This window comes from Balaenoptera borealis (genome assembly GCF_965194805.1).
Source record: "Balaenoptera borealis genome assembly, chromosome: 10".
Classification (NCBI taxonomy): Eukaryota; Metazoa; Chordata; class Mammalia; order Artiodactyla; family Balaenopteridae; genus Balaenoptera; species Balaenoptera borealis.
The window spans coordinates 57,857,331-57,877,163 of NC_138874.1; the positions used below are offsets into that span (position 1 = coordinate 57,857,331).

The 19,833-nt window shown below is 36.4% G+C and overlaps 1 protein-coding gene across 1 annotated transcript in view; it reads left to right on the forward strand.

Moving 5' to 3' along the window:
• The window catches only part of MCU (mitochondrial calcium uniporter), a 220,877-nt gene that overhangs the window by 18,474 nt on the left and 182,570 nt on the right, over positions 1–19,833 (forward strand). The window lies entirely within an intron of this gene.

The following is a 19,833-nucleotide window of genomic DNA, read 5'->3' on the forward strand; positions in this document are numbered from 1 at the left end:
ACATTCTCAGGTATGTGAAGATCCTGATTCATAAGCATTTTCTCCCTGCCAACAAAACACAGTTTATTTCAGTGTGTACTCATGATGTAGTTTTACAAAATCAATCTTGCCAATTGATTTTCTTGCCCCTGATATTACAGAATAGGGATTGGCAAACTACAGCCGAGACCACTGCTTGTTTTTGTAAATAAAGTTTTATTGGAACAGATACATTTGTCATTTACATGTTGTCTATGACTGCTTTTGCACTACAGCAACAGAGTTGAGTTGCAACAGAGCCCATGTGACCCACAAAGCCTAAAATACCTGGCTCTTAAAGAAAAAGTTTGATTTCTGCTATAAAAGAACCAAACTTCAAGTTGTATTTAGATATAAACTTGGTAGAACCGCAGTTGAATTCATTAGGTCGCAGATTAGACATAGAACTGAAGCTAGAAGCTAGGTCTCCTGCCTCGTTGCCCAGGGTTCCTTCTACTAGGCCTTATACCATGTTAGGGCTACTTGTTTTCCTTACTAGCTGTAAGGCACAGTCTTTTTCCTTTATTTTCCGTGAAGTAAAAGCAAAGACTCAATGATTTAAACCACAGAAATGATATATTGGAGAATTGACCTTACTTGGAGTTTAGATACTTGTATCATTTGACGATAACTGGGGAATTGCTTCTTAATGAATCACTAAGTGCTTATAGTGTATACTCAAAAAAGGTTAGGTTAGTTGGAATAAAAAGAAGTCTGAGCCTTGATAATAATTTTATAGCTAGGAGCAAAACTAAAATTGGCACAGATAGAATGCTTCCTTCATGTATCTATGTGTCTAAGCTCACAGATAGCAGGATTGTATGTATGCGTGTGTGTATGTATGTCTGTATGGGTGTCTTTCAGCTCTCAAAGTGCATTTGGATTGCATTCTGAGAAGAGTTTAGCAGGTGTATTACAATCTGCAGATTACGTTACAGAGTTTTAAATGGAGTTTTAAAAATAAATTTTATTTTAAAACAGTTTTGAGTTTACAGGAAAATGGCTAAGATTGTACACAGAATTCCCATATATACCCCATCCCCATTTCCCCTATTATTAACATTTTACATTAGTATGGTACATTTGTTATAATTAATGAACCTATATATACATATTTTTTGTAATGAACCAATATTGATACATTATTATTAACTAAAGTCCATGCTTTATTCAGATTCTCTTAGTCTTTGCATAATATTCTTTTTCTGTTCCGGGATTAAATGAATTTTTATTAGTGTGTTCACTGATGTAGAAGGCATTTATATGACCACCTAAAGGTTAAACTAGTTTTGAAGTCTCTTTTAATTTCCAGGAGTGTGATTAAATGAGTACAGGCTTAACTGCTGCAGAGTTCTGACTTGTAACATTTATATTCTGTAACTTGTCGAGAAGGTGGTTACTTGACCTTATTGGTAATAATGGCTTTTCAGTTGTTGATCCTAAATTTTTAGCATCATCAATTCCAGAAAGGATAAGACAGACTTGGTTATTTCTGTTATTGTCACATGCAGAATTGCTGGTGAAAATATTCAAAAGTAAATTGCTTTCTTTGGAAGCAGTGTGGGTCAACTGTCCTATTTCAGTATGTTTATCCTTCTGAAAGTAGTTTTTGAAGTCAGCACCTTCTGATGAATCATTAATCATTCAAATTTCTCTGTAAAGACCTTAAACTATTTTCTTCCTTAAGTTTATTAGTTATTTATCAAAGTTAAACACATGGATGTTCTGTGACTTAGCAGTTCCACTTCTAGATTTATATACAACAAAATTGTGTGCATATAGTCACCAGAAGAGATGGACAAAATGTTCATAGTGGGCCTAATTGTAGTAGTCCAAACTGGAATTTTCCTAATGCCTATCAACAGTAGAATGGGTAGGTAAGTTTCTGGCATAATCACACAATGAATGTTAAACACTGATCACAGTGAACAAAGAACAGCTATATATAATAAGGTGTCAATTTCACAAATATAATATTGAGCAGAAGAACCCAGACACTAAAGAGTGTCCATTTACATAAATTTCAAAAACAGGTAAAACTATTTGGTGTCAGGAGATTGAATACCCTTGTGGGAGATGGCGAAAGTGTTTGGATTGGGATATGAAGGGGCTTCCTGAGGTGCTAGTAATGTTCTGTTTCTTGTTTTGAGTACTGGTTACGTGGGTGTGTTCACTTTGTGAAAATTCACCAAGCTTATATATTTTTCTGTATTTATGTTATTCTTCAAAGAAAAAAGTGTACAAAAGTAATAGCAACTCTGAAAAACACACACAGAAAATTCACTGCTAACATTTGCGGGTTATATGGAGAAAAAAACTGAACAAATTAACCTTATATCCTAGAATATATGGTGTCTGAATTATAGGGTTATCAAAGTGCCATTGTGTTACTGGAGCTGTTATAGTCCTCTTTGTATAATGAGATGAATAAAGTAGGTGTTAATGGCCGCTCTTTATTGTAACAAGGTTTGGGGAATGCCTCAGAAAAGACATCTTTTCTTTTTAGTCTGTATTAGATAGAGAAACCAAGTCACAATGTCTATCAATTCTTTTTTTTGTTTTTTGAATTTTTGAATTTTATTTTATTTATTTTTTATACAGCAGGTTCTTATTAGTTATCTGTTTTATACATATTAGTGTATACATGTCAATCCCAATCTCCCAGTTCACCCCACCACCACCACCACCACCCCTGCCACTTTCCCCCCTTGGTGTCCATACGTTTGTTCTCTACATCTGTGTCTCTATTTCTGCCTTGCAAAGCAGTTCATCTGTACCATTTTTCTAGGTTCCACATATAAGCGTTAATATATGATATTTGTTTTTTTCTTTCTGACTTATTTCACTCTGTATAACAGTCTCTAGACCCATCCATGTCTCTGCAAATGACCCAATTTCGTTCCTTTTTATGGCTGAGTAATATTCCATTGTATGTATGTACCACTTCTTCTTTATCCATTCATCTGTCGATGGTCATTTAGGTTGCTTCCATGACCTAGCTATTGTAAATAGTGCTGCAGTGCACATTGGGGTGCATGTGTCTTTTTGAATTATGGTTTTCTCTGGGTATATGCCCAGTAGTGGGATTGCTGGGTCATATGGTAATTCTATTTTTAGTTTTTCAAGGAACCTCCATACTGTTCTCCATAGTGGCTGTATCAATTTACATTCCCACCAACAGTGCAAGAGGGTTCCTTTTCTCCACACCCTCTCCAGCATTTGTTGTTTGTAGATTTTCTGAGGATGCCCATTCTAACCGGTGTGAGGTGATACCTCATTGTAGTTTTGATTTGCATTTCTCTAATAATTAGTGATGTTGAACAGCTTTTCATGTCCTTCTTGGCCATCTGTATGTCTTTGGAGAAATGTCTATTTATGTCTTCTGCCTATTTTTGATTGGGTTTTTTGTTTTTTTAATGTTGAGCTGCATGAGCTGTTTATATATTTTGGAGATTAATCCTTTGTCCATTGATTTGTTTGCAAATATTTTTTCCCATTCTGAGGGTTGTCTTTTCATCTTGTTTATGGTTTCTTTTGCTGTGCAAAAGCTTTGAAGTTTCATTAGGTCCCATTTGTTTATTTTTGATTTTATTTCCATTACTCTAGGAGGTGGATCAAAAAAGATCTTGCTGTGATTTATGTCATAAAGTGTTCTGCCTATGTTTTCCTCTAAGAGTTTTATAGTGTCCGGTCTTACATTTAGCTCTCTAATCTATTTTGAGTTTAATTTTGTGTATGGTGTTAAGGAGTGTTCTAATTTCATTCTTTGACATGTAGCTGTCCAGTTTTCCCAGCACCACTTATTGAAGAGACTGTCTTTTCTCCATTGTATATCCTTGCCTCCTTTGTCATAGATTAGTTGACCATAGGTGTATGGGTTTATCTCTGGGCTTTCTGTCCTGTTCCACTGATCTGTATTTCTGTTTTTGTGCCAGTACCATATTGTCTTGATTACTGTAGCTTTGCAGTATAGTCTGAAGTCAGGGAGTCTGATTCCTCCAGCTCCGTTTTTTTCCCTCAAGACTGCTTTGGCTATTCGCGGTCTTTTTTGTCTCCATACAAATTTTAAGATTTTTTGTTTTAGTTCTGTAAAAAATGCCACTGGTAATTTGCTGGGGATTGCATTGAATCTGTAGATTGCTTTGGATAGTATAGTCATTTTCACATTATCGATTCTTCCAATCCAAGAACATGGTATATCTCTCCGTCTGTGTCATCTTTGATTTCTTTCATCAGTGTCTTATAGTTTTCTGAGTACAGGTCTTTTACCTCCTTAGGTAGGTTTATTCCTAGGTATTTTATTCTTTTTGTTGCAGTGGTAAATGGGACTGTGTCCTTAATTTCTCTTTCTGATATTTCATTGTTAGTGTATAGGAATACAGGAGATTTCTGTGCATTAATTTTGTATCCTACAGCTTACCAAATTCATTGATTACCTCTAGTAGTTTTCTGGTGCCATCTTTAGGATTCTCTATGTATGGTATCATGTCATCTGCAAACAGTGACAGTTTTACTTCTTCTTTTCCAGTTTGTATTCCTTTTATTTCTTTTTCTTCTCTGATTGCTGTGGCTAGGACTTCCAAAACTATGTTGAATAATAGTGGCAAGAGTGGACATCCTTGTGTTGTTCCTGATCTTAGAGGAAATGCTTTCAGTTTTTCACCATTGAGAATGATGTTTGCTGTGGGTTTGTCTTATTCGGCCTATATTATGTTGCGGTAGGTTCCCTCTATGCCCACTTTCTGGAGAGTTTTTATCATAAATGGATGTTGAATTTTGTCAAAAATTTTTCTGCATCTATTGAGATGATCATATGGTTTTTATTCTTCAATTTGTTAATATGGTGTATCAGATTGATTGATTTGCATATACTGAAGAATCCTTGCATCCCTGGGATAAATCCCACTTGATCATGGTGTATGATCCTTTTAATGTGTTGTTGGATTTTGTTTGCTAGTATTTTGTTGAGGAGTTTTGCATCTACGTTCATCAGTGATATTGGCCTATAGTTTTCTCTTTTTGTGACATCTTTGTCTGGTTTTGGCATCAGGGTGATGGTGGCCTCATAGAATGAGTTTGGGAGTGTTCCTTCCTCTGCAATATTTTGGAAGAGTTTGAGAAGGATTGGTGTTAGCTCTTCTCTAAATGTTTGATAGAATTCACCTGTGAAGCCTGGAAGGTCCTGGACTTTTGTTTGTTGGAAGATTTTTAATCACAGTTTCGATTTCATTACTTGTGATTGGTCTCTTCATATTTTCTATTTCTTCCTGGTTCAGTCTTGGAAGGTTATACCTTTCTAAGAATTTGTCCATTTCTTCCGGTTGTCCTTTTTATTGGCATAGAGTTGCTTGTAGTAGTCTCTTAGGATGCTTTGTATTTCTCTGGTGTCTGTTGTAACTTCTCCTTTTTCATTTCTAATTTTATTGATTTGAGTCCTCTCCCTCTTTTTCTTGATGAGTCTGGGTAAAGCTTTATCCATTTTTTTTTATCTTCTCAAAGAACCAGCTTTTAGTTTTATTGATCTTTGCTATTGTTTTCTTTGTTTCTATTTCATTTATTTCTGGTCTGATCTCTGTGATTTCTTTCCTTCTACTAACTTTGGGTTTTGTTTGTTCTTCTTTCTCTAGTTCCTTTAGGTGTAAGGTTAGATTGTTTATTTGAGATTTTTCTTGTTTCTTGAGGTAGAATTGTATTGCTATGAACTTCCCTCTCAGAACTGCTTTTGCTGCATCCTGTAGGTTTTGGATCATCAGGGTTTTGTAGTAATTTGTCTCTAGGTATTTTTTGATTTCCTCTTTGATTTCTTCACTGATCTCTTGGTTATTTAATAATGTATTGTTTATCCTCCATGTGTTTGTGTTTTTTACGTTTTTTTCCCTGTAATTGATTTCTAATCTCATAGTGTTGTGGTTGGAAAAGATGCTTGATATGATTTCAGTTTTCTTAAATTTACCGAGGCTTGATTTGTGACCCAAGATGTGATCTATCCTGGAGAATGTTCCGTGTGCACTTGAGAAGAAAGTGTAATCTGCTGTTCTTGGATGGAATGTCCTATAAATATCAATTAAATCTATCTGCTCTATTGTGTCATTTAAAGCTTGTGTGTCCTTATTAATTTTCTGTCTGGATGATCTGTCCATTGGTGTAAGTAAGGTGTTAAAGTCCCCCCTATTATTGTGTTACTGTTGGTTCCCTCTTTTATAGCTGTTAGCAGTTGCCTTATGTATTGAGATGCTCCTATGTTGGGTGCATATATATTTATAATTGCTATATCTTCTTCTTGGATTGATCCCTTGATCATTATGTAGTGTCCTTCCTTGTCTCTCATAAGATTCTTTATTTTAAAGTCTATTTTATCTGATATGAGTATTGCTGCTCCAGCTTTCTTTTGATTTCCATTGGCATGGAATATCTTTTTCCATCCCCTCACTTTCAGTCGATATGTGTCCCTAGGTCTGAAGTGGGTCTCTTGTAGACAGCATATATATGGGTCTTGTTTTTGTATCCATTCAGCAAGCCTGTGTCTTTTGGTTGGAGCATTTAATCCACTTACATTTAAGGTAATTATCCATATGTATGTTCCTGTTACCATTTTCTTAATTGTTTTGGGTTTGTTTTTGTAGGTCCTTTTCTTCTCTTGTGTTTCCCACTTAGAGAAGTTCCTTTTGCATTTGTTGTAGAGCTGGTTTGGTGGTGCTGAATTCTCTTAGCTTTTGCTTATCTGTAAAGCTTTTGATTTCTCTGTCAAATCTGAGTGAGATCCTTGCCAGGTAGAGTAATCTTGGTTGTAGGTTCTTCCCATTCATCACTTTAAATATATCGTGCCACTCCCTTCTGGCTTGTAGAGCTTCTGCTGAGAAATCGGCTGTTAATCTTATGGGAGTTCCCTTGTATGTTACTGGTCGTTTTTCCCTTGTTGCTTTTAATAATTTTTCTTTGTCTTTAATTTTTGTCAGTTTGATTACTTTCTGTCTTGGTGTGTTTCTCCTTGGGTTTATCCTGCCTGGGACTCTGCACTTCCTGGACTTGGGTGGCTATTTCCTTTCCCATGTTAGGGAAGTTTTTGACTATAATCTCTTCAAATATTTTCTCAGGTCCTTCCTCTCTCTCTTCTCCTTCTGGGACCCGTGTAACACAAATGTTGCTGCGTTTAATGTTGTCCCAGAGGTCTCTTAGGCTGTCTTCATTTCTTTTCATTCTTTTTTCTTTATTCTGTTCCATGGCAGTGAATTCTACCATTCTGTCTTCCAGTTCACTTATCCATTCTTCTGCCTCAGTTATAATGCTATTGATTCCTTCTAGTGTATTTTTCATTTCAGTTATTGTATTGTTCATCTCTGTTTGTTTGTTCTTTAATTCTTCTAGGTCTTTGTTAAACATTTCTTGCATCTTCTCGATCTTTGCCTCCATTCTTTTTCCGAGGTCCTGGATCATCTTCACTATCATTATTCTGAATTCTTTTTTTGGAAGGTTGCCTATCTCCACTTCATTCACTTGTTTTTCTGGGGTGAATGTGGTTTTCGTTCCACAGGCTGCAGAATTGTAGTTCTTCTTGCTTCTGCTGTCTGCCCTCTGGTGGATGAGGCTTGTCCGTCCATTCTTTATTATGGAAAAGACTTATAAGCCAAGTAGTTGTGACTTGGGTGTATTGGTGTGTTTATATATGCTGGAATTTCTCCTTCTCTCTGATTGTCGTTAGATCAGTGAGTGAGCTTTCAAACCTAAACAGAATGTAGAGTCCTTTTCCCAAATGGCACCCCTTTTCTTGACTTTACTGTTTTTTTCTTATTGGTACCTTTTGTTCTTCCAGTTAGTTGAATTACAATTATTTTTTGGCTCTTCCTTTTTCCTTTGCACCCCTTTCTTACTCTTAAGAAAATTGTGGTTGAAATGCACATAACACACAATTTACCTTCTTAACTGTTTCTTAAGTGTGCAGTTCAGTACTGCATACCTCATTTTACCTTGCTTTTTTGTGCTTCATAGATATTGCGTGTTTTACAAATTGAAGGTCTGTGGCAACCCTGCGTTGAGCAAGTCTATCAGCACCATTTTTCTGAGAGCGTTTGCTCACTTCATGTCTCTGTGTCACTGTTTGGCAATTCTTGCAATATTTCAAACTTTTTCATTATTATATTTGTTATGGTGATCTGTGATCAGTGATCTTTGATGTTACTACTATGACTGGCTGAAGGCTCAGATGATGGTTAGCATTTTTTAGCAATAAAGTATATTTAAAGTAAGGTATGTCCATTTTTTTTAGACATAAAGCTATTGCACACTTAACAGTACAGTAAAGAGAACTTTCAGATGCACTGGGAAACCAGAAAATTCATGTGACTCACTTTATTGCAATGTTTGCTTTATTGTGGTGGTCTGGAACTAAACCTGTAATATCTATATCTGTATCCCACCCTTTTATTTGGTAACTAAATCTTAGTTGGAGTCTACCTTTCTCATCTCACTTATCTTGTACTTTGTGTTCCCATTATCACTATCCTTACTTGCATTTAAACTCTTATCGTGAGTCTGGACTTTTGTCTAAATAGCATCTAAACTTTCAGTGTTTCCTCTGCAGTCAATCAGCATTTCCTCCCACAAAACTTTTGGTTGACACCACCTTTAGGATTTAGTACAAATTCCTTAGTCTGATATTCAGGACCTTCTAAAATTGAGTTCCAGTCTATCTTTCCACCTTTAATAATAATGTTGTTTTGATAACCAGTGATTGCTTATTAACTTCCAGGTTGTGTGATGCACCATACATACATAGTTTTATTTAATTTATTCCTATAAAGTAGGTACTGTAATTACCACTGTTGAGGAAATAGAGGTGGAGGGTTCCAAATAACATGCCCAAGCTAGTACAAGTTATAGTTGTAACTTCTGTCTCCTGAATGCCTTGAGTAGACCCATGCCTAACCACCAAGTACATTTCCACCTTCATCCTAGCTCTTTCACTTTGCAGATCCACAGCTTGGAAGGCCCTTGCTTGTTCCTTTCTTCCCTCTCTCACAGTCTCATTCTATTCATCCTTCAGTGCCTAGCTCAAGTTCCATCTGTTCAGTGATTTTTTTTTTCCCTCCCTGCCTCCTCCCTGCAGTTTATAGAATACTCACTAGCCTGACCACATATTGTTTTACTTTTATTGCCTTGAATCTGTATTTTTTAATATATGAATGATTTAGTTTAGTCTTTAGATTTTTAACCTCCTTGAGGTTGAGGGCTTGGATTATAGGGTTTTTTATATCCCCTGCAGTATATAACAATAAGTGTATGTTTTGATCATTTGAAATGATAATAGAATTGTTAATAGCTGAAGATATATAATGTACATCTAATCTAAGACTCTGTCTTAGTTCTTTGTGCTTCTTAATTCAGAACCAGGAATGACGTGTTTAACTTAGAGCTACGTATCACTGATTTGTAAGCAGGAAGCTTGATAATAACTATTGTCACATGCTGATTCACATCAGAACTGCTCTTTATATCAAGAGTTTGACTTTTTTTTTTTAAATTTTATTTATTTATTTATTTATTTATGGCTGTGTTGGGTCTTCATTTCTGTGTGAGGGCTTTCTCCAGTTGTGGCAAGTGGGGGCCACTCTTCATCGCAGTGCGCGGGCCTCACTATCGTGGCCTCTCTTGTTGCGGAGCACAGGCTCCAGACACGCAGGCTCAGTAATTGTGGCTCACGGGCCCAGCTGCTCCGTGGCATGTGGGGCCTTCCGGGACCAGGGCTCAAACCCGTGTCCCCCGCATCAGCAGGCGGATTCTTAACCACTGCGCCACCAGGGAAGCCCTGACTTTTTTTTTTTTTAATTGAAGTGTAGTTGCCTTACAATATTATATTAGTTTCAGGTGTACAACATAGTGATTCATAGTGATTCATTGTTTGGAATTCATTCATTGTGATTGGAGTTATTATAAAATATGGGCTATATTCCCTGTTCTGTACATTACATCATTATATCTTATTTATTTTATACTTAATAATTGTACCTCTTAACTCCCTACCCCTATTTTGCCCCTCACCCCAACCCTCTCCCCACTAGTAACCACAAGTTTGTTCTCTGTATCTGTTAGTCTATTTCTGTTTTGTTATAATTGTTCATTTGTTTTATTTTTTAGATTCCACTTATAAGTGAAAACATACAGTATTTGTCTTTCTCTGTCTGACTTACTTCACTAAGCATACTAGCCTCTAGGTCTATCCATGTTGTTGCAAATGGGAAAATTTCATTCTTTTATGGCTGAATGATATTCCATTGTATGTATATGCCATATCTTCTTTATTCATTTGTTGATGAACACTTAGGTTGACTTCTTCTCATTGTCTCACCACTGGCATTTTGTTTTAGACCACCAAAATATCTCACCTAGATTATAACAACAACCTCCAAATTAGCCTCCCTGCTTTTGCCTTTTGTTTTCCGTGGTCAGAACTCAGGCAGTGGAAGTGATGACATCAGGCAGAAGACAACCATTCCAACAGCTTCAGATCTCACTCAGAGTGAAAGACAAAGTATGTTAAGTGGCCTCCAGGCAGGAGTGTGCTGATAAAATGGATCTCTGGAGAAGGCAAAGCTTCTGATTTGTAGCATACGCCTATTTCTGTGCTATAATTGTTCCCACTATGGGATTCAAAGTTCTAGAATGTATAACAGTCTGCTCTTCAGCTGGTTCCAGCAAGCTCCATCTTACCACTGCTGAACATTTGGTTCCCCGTCTCATCCCCAGCTGCTGTTTCTTTCCCCCTTACCCACTCCATTCTTGTGATACTGCCCTCCTTACTGTTCCTCAAACATGCCAGACATGCACCCACCTCACAGGATCTTTGAATTTGTAGTTTTCTTAGTTAGAATGCTCTTCTCCTGAATACATGCAGGTTTGCTTGTTTTTTTTTTCTCTCTCAAGTGTACTCAGATATTTTCTGTGATCTTCCTATGTAAATGTGTAGTCTTTCCCCTACATCTACTCACCACTCTCTTTCTCCACTACTCTGCTTTATTTTTCTTAGCACTTCCAACATATAATATGTTTATGTATTACTTGCTTTCCCTTCCTATACCTTTCATTAGAGCAGGAGCATTTTCGTCACTATATAATCGTTAGCACCCAAAAGAATGCCTAACACATAGGCACTCAAAAAGTTGTTGAATGAGTTAATATGTACTTCTTTTAAAGATGTAAATTGAGTGTGTGTATTTTCCCATCTGGGAACATCCTTTGTATGGAACGAATTTTTAATTTTTATTTTATTGGTTGTCCTGAGATGATTTCCAAAATACACTGCAGTGTTTCTGTACCTGTCTGATGCCATCCTGTAGTGATGCATTATTGCTTTTTCTAAGCAGTGTTTTCTGTAGGTGGGGATAATGGTTATATTTGCTGTTGAGACTGAAAATGAAGCATTTCATTTTGGTTGAAATGAAAATATCTGAAATACATATAAACAAATCAGTTTGGGCCTGTCACTGGTAATTGCAACTTGAAATTACTGTTTACTTAAGCTCCTTATGAGGAATGCAACAATATTTATGGAAAACTGTATATTTGGTAGTGTGTTAATCTCATAACAACATCATTGTGAGTTTGAATATCTGTGATAAGTAATGAGAAAATGGAATTTGTACACTTTATTCAAAGATTAAAATGGGTTTATGGGGACATTTTTATGTATAAATATTGATTTATAGACCAGTTTAGCATACTGAGTTTATTATAATTTAGCAGGTGTATGACTTCTCATGAACTAGATGCTGCCTGTTCCTCTTGATGTCAGTTGCTGCCTGTTTTTTTATGCTGAAGTGGAATTCAACCTACCACTTGACTTAGTCTAGGCATAGACAAACATTACATTGAGGTGGCAAGATTGAACTGTAGTTACTAACCAGAGTTTTCTTTCTTTCTTTCTTTTACACTTAAGTATTTTTACAAGTAAAATTCCAGTGCAGTAAGAATTGAAAACATGATAACCAGAGTTATTTTTTTCAAATTAATCTTTTGGTTGTAACCATATTAACCCATTTTTGTTTTGGGGTTTGATTCACAGAGGTCAGAGAAAAGGATGACTTGAACTAAAAGCTGTCGCTTCTTGGCAGACAATTAAGAAATGAAGAAAAAGTCTGGTTTTCTTTATGAGTGTATGTGTTACTTTCTTGAGTGACACCAAATAAAATTTGCAGTATTTCTTTCCTACAGACTTTTGAACATTGGAGAAAAAGCCCCCTTTCTTTTATGAATGCTTAACTTCCTTTGTTCTGTCACTTTTGTCTTCAGAAAATGTTTATCTTCTGGAGTTTTTAAAAAAAATTAAGACTGTTTTTAGAGCAGTTTAAGATTCATAGCAAAATTGAGGGAAAGGTACAGAGATACAGATTTTTTTAATAACAACATTTTTAATAATTACCAAATTTGTCAGAGAGAACAGAGATAAACTTAGTTTTCTGTTCCTGTGTCTGATGCTGTGATTCTTATTTTTTCTAACACAGTCAGAATTATTATCCATTTTAAAAGCTTGTATCTATTATATAACAATTGAGATATACAGAAAAATGGGAGGAAGAAGAAAATACTACTGAGAGACAATCACTGTTAACATTTTTATGTATTTCCTTCCAGACTTTTTTTTTTTTTTTAATTTTTGGCTGCATTGGGTCTTCATTGCTGCATGCAGGTTTTTCTCTAGTTGTGGCAAGTGGGGGCTACTCTTCGTTGCGGTGCGCAGGCTTCTCATGGTGGTGGCTTCTCTTATTGCGGAGCATGGGCTCTAGTTGCACGGGCTTCAGTAGTTGTGGCATGCGGACTCAGTAGTTGTGGCTTGCGGGCTCTAGAGCGCAAGCTCAGTAGTTGTGGTGCACAGGCTTAGTTGCTCTGCAGCAGGTGGGATCTTCCTGGACCAGGGCTCTAACCTGTGTCTCCTGCATTGGCAGGCGGATTCTTAACCACTGCGCCACCAGGGAAGCTCCCACACATTTTTTCATGGAGTTCATCTTGACTCTGATAAAAGAATCATTGATCTTTATATACAACATAAAAGTATGTAACTATATTCTGCTTCCTTTGCTTAGCCTTTTACCAAATATTTAACAAACTTGTCATGAACATTTAATGACAGCATAATACTCCAAAGAGTGGCTGTACATTGCTTGTGTTTATAATACAATTTCCAAATAGATTTTGTTGATGGCACATTTGAGAATTTTATTATTATTATTTTTTAACATCTTTATTGGAGTATAATTGCTTTACAATGGAGTTAGTTAGTTTCTGCTTTATAACAAAGTGTATCAGCTATACATATACATATATCCCCATATTTCCTCCCTCTTGAGTCTCCCTCCCACCCTCCCTATCCCACCTCTCTAGGTGGTCGCAAAACACCGAGCTGATCTCCCTGTGCTATGCAGCTGCTTCCCACTAGCTATCTATTTTACATTTGGTACTATATAGACTGGCTGAATGGATACAAAAACAAGACCTATATATATGCTGTCTACAAGAGACCCACTTCAGACCTAGGGACGTATACAGACTGAAAGTGAGGGGATGGAAAAAGATATTCCATGCAAATGGAAATCAAAAGAAAGCTGGAGTCGCAATTCTCATATCAGACAAAATATACTTTAAAATAAAGACTATTACAAGAGACAAAGAAGGACACAACATAATGATCAAGGGATCAATCCAAGAAGATGATATAACAATTGTAAATATTTATGCACCCAACATAGGAGCACCTCAATACATAAGGCAAGTGCTAACAACCATAAAAAAGGAAATCGACAGTAACACAATCATAGTAGGGGACTCTAACACCCCAGTTTCACCAATGGACAGATCATCTAAAATGAAAATAAATAAGGAAACACAAGCTTTAAATGGTACCTTAAACAAGACGGACTTAACTGATATTTCTAGGGCATTCCATCCAAAAACAGCAGAATACACTTTCTTCTCAAGTGCTCATGGAACATTCTCCAGGATAGATCATATCTTGGGTCACAAATCAAGCCTTGGTAAATTTAAGAAAATTGAAATCGTATCAAGTATCTTTTCCGACCACAACGCTATGAGACTAGATATCAATTACAGGAAAAAATCTGTAAAAAATACAAACACAGGCTAAACAATATGCTACTAAATAACCAAGAGGTCACTGAAGAAATCAGAGGAAATTAAAAAATACCTAGAAACAAATGACAGTTTGAACACGATGACCCAAAACCTATGGGATGCAACAAAAGCAGTTCCAAGAAGGAAGTTTATAGCAATACAATCCTACCTCAAGAAACAAGAAACATCTCAAACAACCTAACCTTACACCTAAAGCAATTAGAGAAAGAAGAACAAAAAACCCCCAAAGTTAGGAGAAGGAAAGAAATCATAAAGATCATATCAGAAATAAATGAAAAATAAATGAAGGAAACGATAGCAAAGGTCAGTAAAACTAAAAGCTGGTTCTTTGAGAAGGTAAACAAAATTGTTAAACCATTAGCCAGACTTATCAAGAAAAAGAGGGAGAAGACTCAAATCAGCAGAATTAGAAATGAAAAAGAAGTAACAACTGACACTGCAGAAACACAAGGATCATGAGAGATTACTACAAGCAACTATATGCCAATAAAATGGACAACCTGGAAGAAATGGACAAATTCTTAGAAAAGCACAACCTTCTGAGACTGAACCAGGAAAAAATAGAAAATATAAACAGACCAATCACAAGCACTGAAATTGAGGCTGGGATTAAAAATCTTCCAACAAACAAAAGCCCAGGACCAGATGGCTTCACAGGTGAATTCTATCAAACATTTAGAGAAGAGCTAACACCTATCCTTCTCAAACTCTTCCAAAATATAGCAGAGGGAGGAACACTCCCAAACTCATTCTATGAGGCCACCATCACCCTGTTACCAAAACGAGACAGAGATGTCACAAAACAAGAAAACTACAGGCCAATATCACTGATGAACATAGATGCAAAACTCCTCAACAAAATACTAGCAAACAGAATCCAACAGCACATTGAAAGGATCATACACCATGATCAAGTGGGGATTATTCCAGAAATGCAAGGATTCTTCAATATACGCAAATCAATCAATGTGATACACCATATTAACAAATTGAAGGAGAAAAACCATATGATCATCTCAATAGATGCAGAAAAAGCTTTTGACAAAATTCAACACCCATTTATGATAGAAACTCTCCAGAAAGTAGGAATAGAGGGAACTTACCTCAACATAATAAAGGCCGTATATGACAAACCCACAGCCAGCATCATTCTCAGTGGTGAAAAACTGAAACCATTTCCTCTAAGATCAGGAATAAGACAAGGTTGTCCACTCTCGCCACTATTATTCAACATAGTTTTGGAAGTTTTAGCCACAGCAATCAGAGAAGAAAAAGAAATAAAAGGAATCCAAATCGGAGAAGAAGAAGTAAAACTGTCACTGTTTGCAGATGACATGATACTATACACAGAGAATCCTAAAGATGCTACCAGAAAACTACTAGAGCTAATCAATGAATTTGGTAAAGTAGCAGGATACAAAATTAATGCACAGAAATCTCCTGCATTCCTATACACTAATGATGAAAAATCTGAAAGAGAAATTAAGGAAACACTCCCATTACCATTGCAACAAGAAGAATAAGATACCTAGGAATAAACCTGCCTAAGGAGACAAAAGACCTGTATGCAGAAAACTGTAAGACACTGAGAATTTTAAAGAATAAACATTCTTTCCCCTTGAAAAAAGTTTCAGGAAAATTGAAAACAATAACAACAAAAACACCCCTGTGATGATCCTTCTGTTGTGTGTTACTGTGTGAACAGAATTGGTTACTGTCCTGACCACATTCTTATACACTCAAAAGTAACAGCCACAAATTACAATAAAGTTATTTAAAGCATCTTTAAAAGTTCATCTGTTTGAGATGCTGTCTTCTGAAACCTTTCACTATTTTAGTAAAGACTGTCAGGTTAAAAAAAAAAAAAAAAAAAGACTGTCAGGTTCCTCTGTGGCTTTTGGAAAGCTTATCCTTCTGTCTATAGATTTGGTAATCAAGAACATTAAGAAATAAACTCAAAGTGGGTATGGAGAGAACGTATCTCAACATAATAATAAAGGCCATTTATGACAAACCCACAGCCAACGTCACACTCAATGGTGAAAAACTGAAAGCCTCCCCACTAAATTCAGGAATAAGACAAGGATGCCCACTCTCACTGCTTCTATTTAACATAGTGTTGGAAGTCTGGGCACAACAGTCAGACTAGAGAAAGAAATAAAAGGTATCCAAACTGAGAGCAAGAGGTAAAACTGTCACTATTTGCAGATGACATGATACTCAATATAGATAACCCTAAAATTTCCGTACAGAAACTATTAGAACTAATAAATGATTTCAGCAAGGTAGCAGAAAAGAAAAAGTGAAAAAACCATCCCATTTAAAATTGCATCAAAACAAGACAAAACAAAACAAAACAAAAAACTTAGGAATAAACTTAACCAAGGAGGTGAAAGGCCTATATGCTGAAAACTATAAAACACTGATAAAGGGAATTGAAGATGATTCAAAGAAATGGAAAGATATCCAGTGCTCTTGGCTTGGAAGAATTAACATTGTTAAAATGGCCATACTATCCAAAGCAATCTACAGATTTAATGCAATCTCTATCAAATTTCCCATGACATTTTTCACAGAACTAGAACAAATAATTCTGAAATTTATATGGAACCACAAAAGACCCAGAATTGCTAAAGCAATCCTGAGAAAAAAGAGCAAACCTGGAGGTATAACCCTTCCAGACTTCAGACTGTACTACAGAGCTACAGTAATCAGAACAATGTGGTATTGATACAAAAACAGGCACAAAGATCAATGGAATAGAATAGAGATCCCAGAAATAAACCCACACATCTATGATCAATTAATCTATGACAAAGGGGGCAAGAATATACGATGGAGAAAAGACAATCTCTTCAGCAAGTGGTGTTGGGAAAGGTGTACAGCTGCATGTAAAACAATGAAATTAGAACATCCCCTCACACAGTATACTTTGTAAATAAACTCAGAATGGTTTAAAGACCTAAATGTAAGACATGACACCATAAAACTGCTAGAAGAGAACATAGGCAAAACATTCTTTACCATAAATCATAGCAATATTTTCTTAGATCAGCCTCCAAGGCAAAAGAAATAAAAGCAAAAATAAACAAATGGGGCCTAATTAAACTTAACAGCTTTTGCACTGCAAAGGAAACTATCAATAAAAGGAAAAGACAGCCTATGGAATGGGAGAAAATGTTTGCAAATGATGCGACCAACAAGGGGTTAATATCCAAAATATACAAACAGCTCATACAACTCAAAAGAGACAAACAACCCAATCAAAAAATGGACAGAAGACCTGAATAGACATTTTCCAAAGAAGTTGTACAGATGGCCAGCAGGCACATGAAAAGATCCTCAACATTGCTAATTAGAGAAATGCAAAGCAAAGCCGCACATACCAGTCAGGATGGCTGTCATCAAAAAATCTGCACATAGGGCTTCCCTGGTGGCGCGGTGGTTGAGAATCTGCCTGCTGGTGCAGGGGACACAGGTTCGGGCCCTGGTCTGGGAGGATCCCACATGCCGCGGAGCAACTGGGCCCGTGAGCCACAACTACTGAGCCTGAGCATCTGGAGCCTCTGCTCCGCAACAAGAGAGGCCGCGATAGTGAGAGGCCCACGCACCGCGATGAAGAGTGGCCCCCACTTGCCGCAACTGGAGAAAGCCCTCACACAGAAACGAAGACCCAACACAGCCAAAAATAAAAATAATAAATAAATAATAAATAAAAAATTTAAAAAAAATCTGCAAATAATAAATGCTGGAGAAGATGTGGAGAAAAGGGAACGCTCAAACACTGTTAGTGGGAATGTAAATTGGTGCAGCCACCGTGGAAAACAGTATGGAGGCTCCTTACAAAACTGAAAATAGAACTACCATATGATCCAGCAATCCCACTCCTGGGCATATAAACAGAAAAAATGAAAACCATTTGAAAAGATATATGCACCCCAGTGTTCATAGCAGCACTGTTTACAATAGCCAAGACATGGAAGCAACCTAAGCATCCACTGACAGATGAACCGATAAAGATGTGATACACACACATACACACACACACGCACACACACATCAATGGAATATTACTCTGCCATAGAAAAGAATGAAATAATGCCATTTGCAGCAACATGGATGGATCTAGGGATTATCAGACTAAGGAAGTAAGTCAGACAGAGAAAGACAAATATATGATATCACTTAGATGAGGAATCTAAAAATATGATACAAAGGAACTTATTTACAAAACAGAAATAGACTCACAGACATAGAAAACAAATTTATAGTTACCAAACGGGAGGGGCAGGAAGGGACAAATTAGGAGTATGGGATTAACAGATACAAACTACTGTACATAAAATAGATAAGCAACAAGGATTTACTGTATAGCACAGGGAATTATGCTCAATATCATGTAATAACCTATAATGGAATATAATCTACAAAAAAATCACTCTGCTGTACACCTGAAACTGACACAATATTGTAAATTGACTATATTAAAAAAAAAAAAGAATATTAAGAAATAATCATTGTATAGGGACTTCCCTGGTGGTGCAGTGGATAGGACTCTGCGCTCCCAATGCAGGGAGCCGGAGTTCGATCCCTGGTCAGGGAACTGGATCCCACATGCATGCCACAACTGGGAGTTTGCATGCCACAACTAAGGAGCCCATGTGCCACAATTAAGGAGCCCACGTGCTGCAACTAAGGCACCTGCCTGCCGCAACTAAGACCCGGTACAACCAAATAAATTTTAAAAAAAAAGAAAAAAAAGAAATAATCATCATATAAACTCTTCTTTTAGAATTGCTATCTGGTGTTTTTATAGCTTGGGATTCTTTCATGTAGGTGTGTACTTGTACTAAAAAAAAATTAGTTCCCTCTGTTATACATTTGTTTCCAGTTTTTTTGCTATTATTTGCATTTCTATAGTAAATAACTTTGTGCATTCATCATTGCTCCTGTGTGAGATTATAGAATGTGTTCCTAAAAGCAGAAGGTATGAGAATTACTGTCTGCTTACATCTTTGCCCCTGTAAAGTGTTACCAACTTTCGATAACAACACCAAACTGTGTCTAAATATACATCGGTACCTCAGTGTATATTTAATTTGCATCAAGTGACTGAAGTTGAACATCTATTTTTTTTTTTAAAGATTGGTTTGACATAGACCACTTTTTTTTTTTTTTTTGACATAGACCACTTTTAAAGTCTTTATTGAATTTGTTACAACATTGCTTCTGTTTTATGTTTTGGTGTTTTGGCTGTGAGGCATGTGGGATCTTAGCTCCCTGACCAGAGATTGAACCTGCATCCCCTGCATTGGAAGGCAAAGTCTTAACCACTGGACTGCCAGGGAAGTTCCTGAACATCTATTTAAAGAACTGTTTATGTTTTTGTTTTTGTCTGTGCACCACGTATCCTATTTCTTAAGTCTTATAGTGATGTTGGTCTTTTTCTTTGTGATTTAACAGGAGCTCTTTGGTGAAAAAATGGTACCTCAATGTATATTTAATTTGCATTAAGTAAGTGAAGTTGAGCATTATTTAAAGAACTGTTTTTTGTTTGTTTGTTTCTCTGTGCACCAGATCTCCAATTTATTAAGTATTATAGTGATATTGGTCTTTTTCTTTGTGATTTAATAGGAGCTCCTTTTTTTTTTTTATCATTTAAATCCCTTAAGTCTG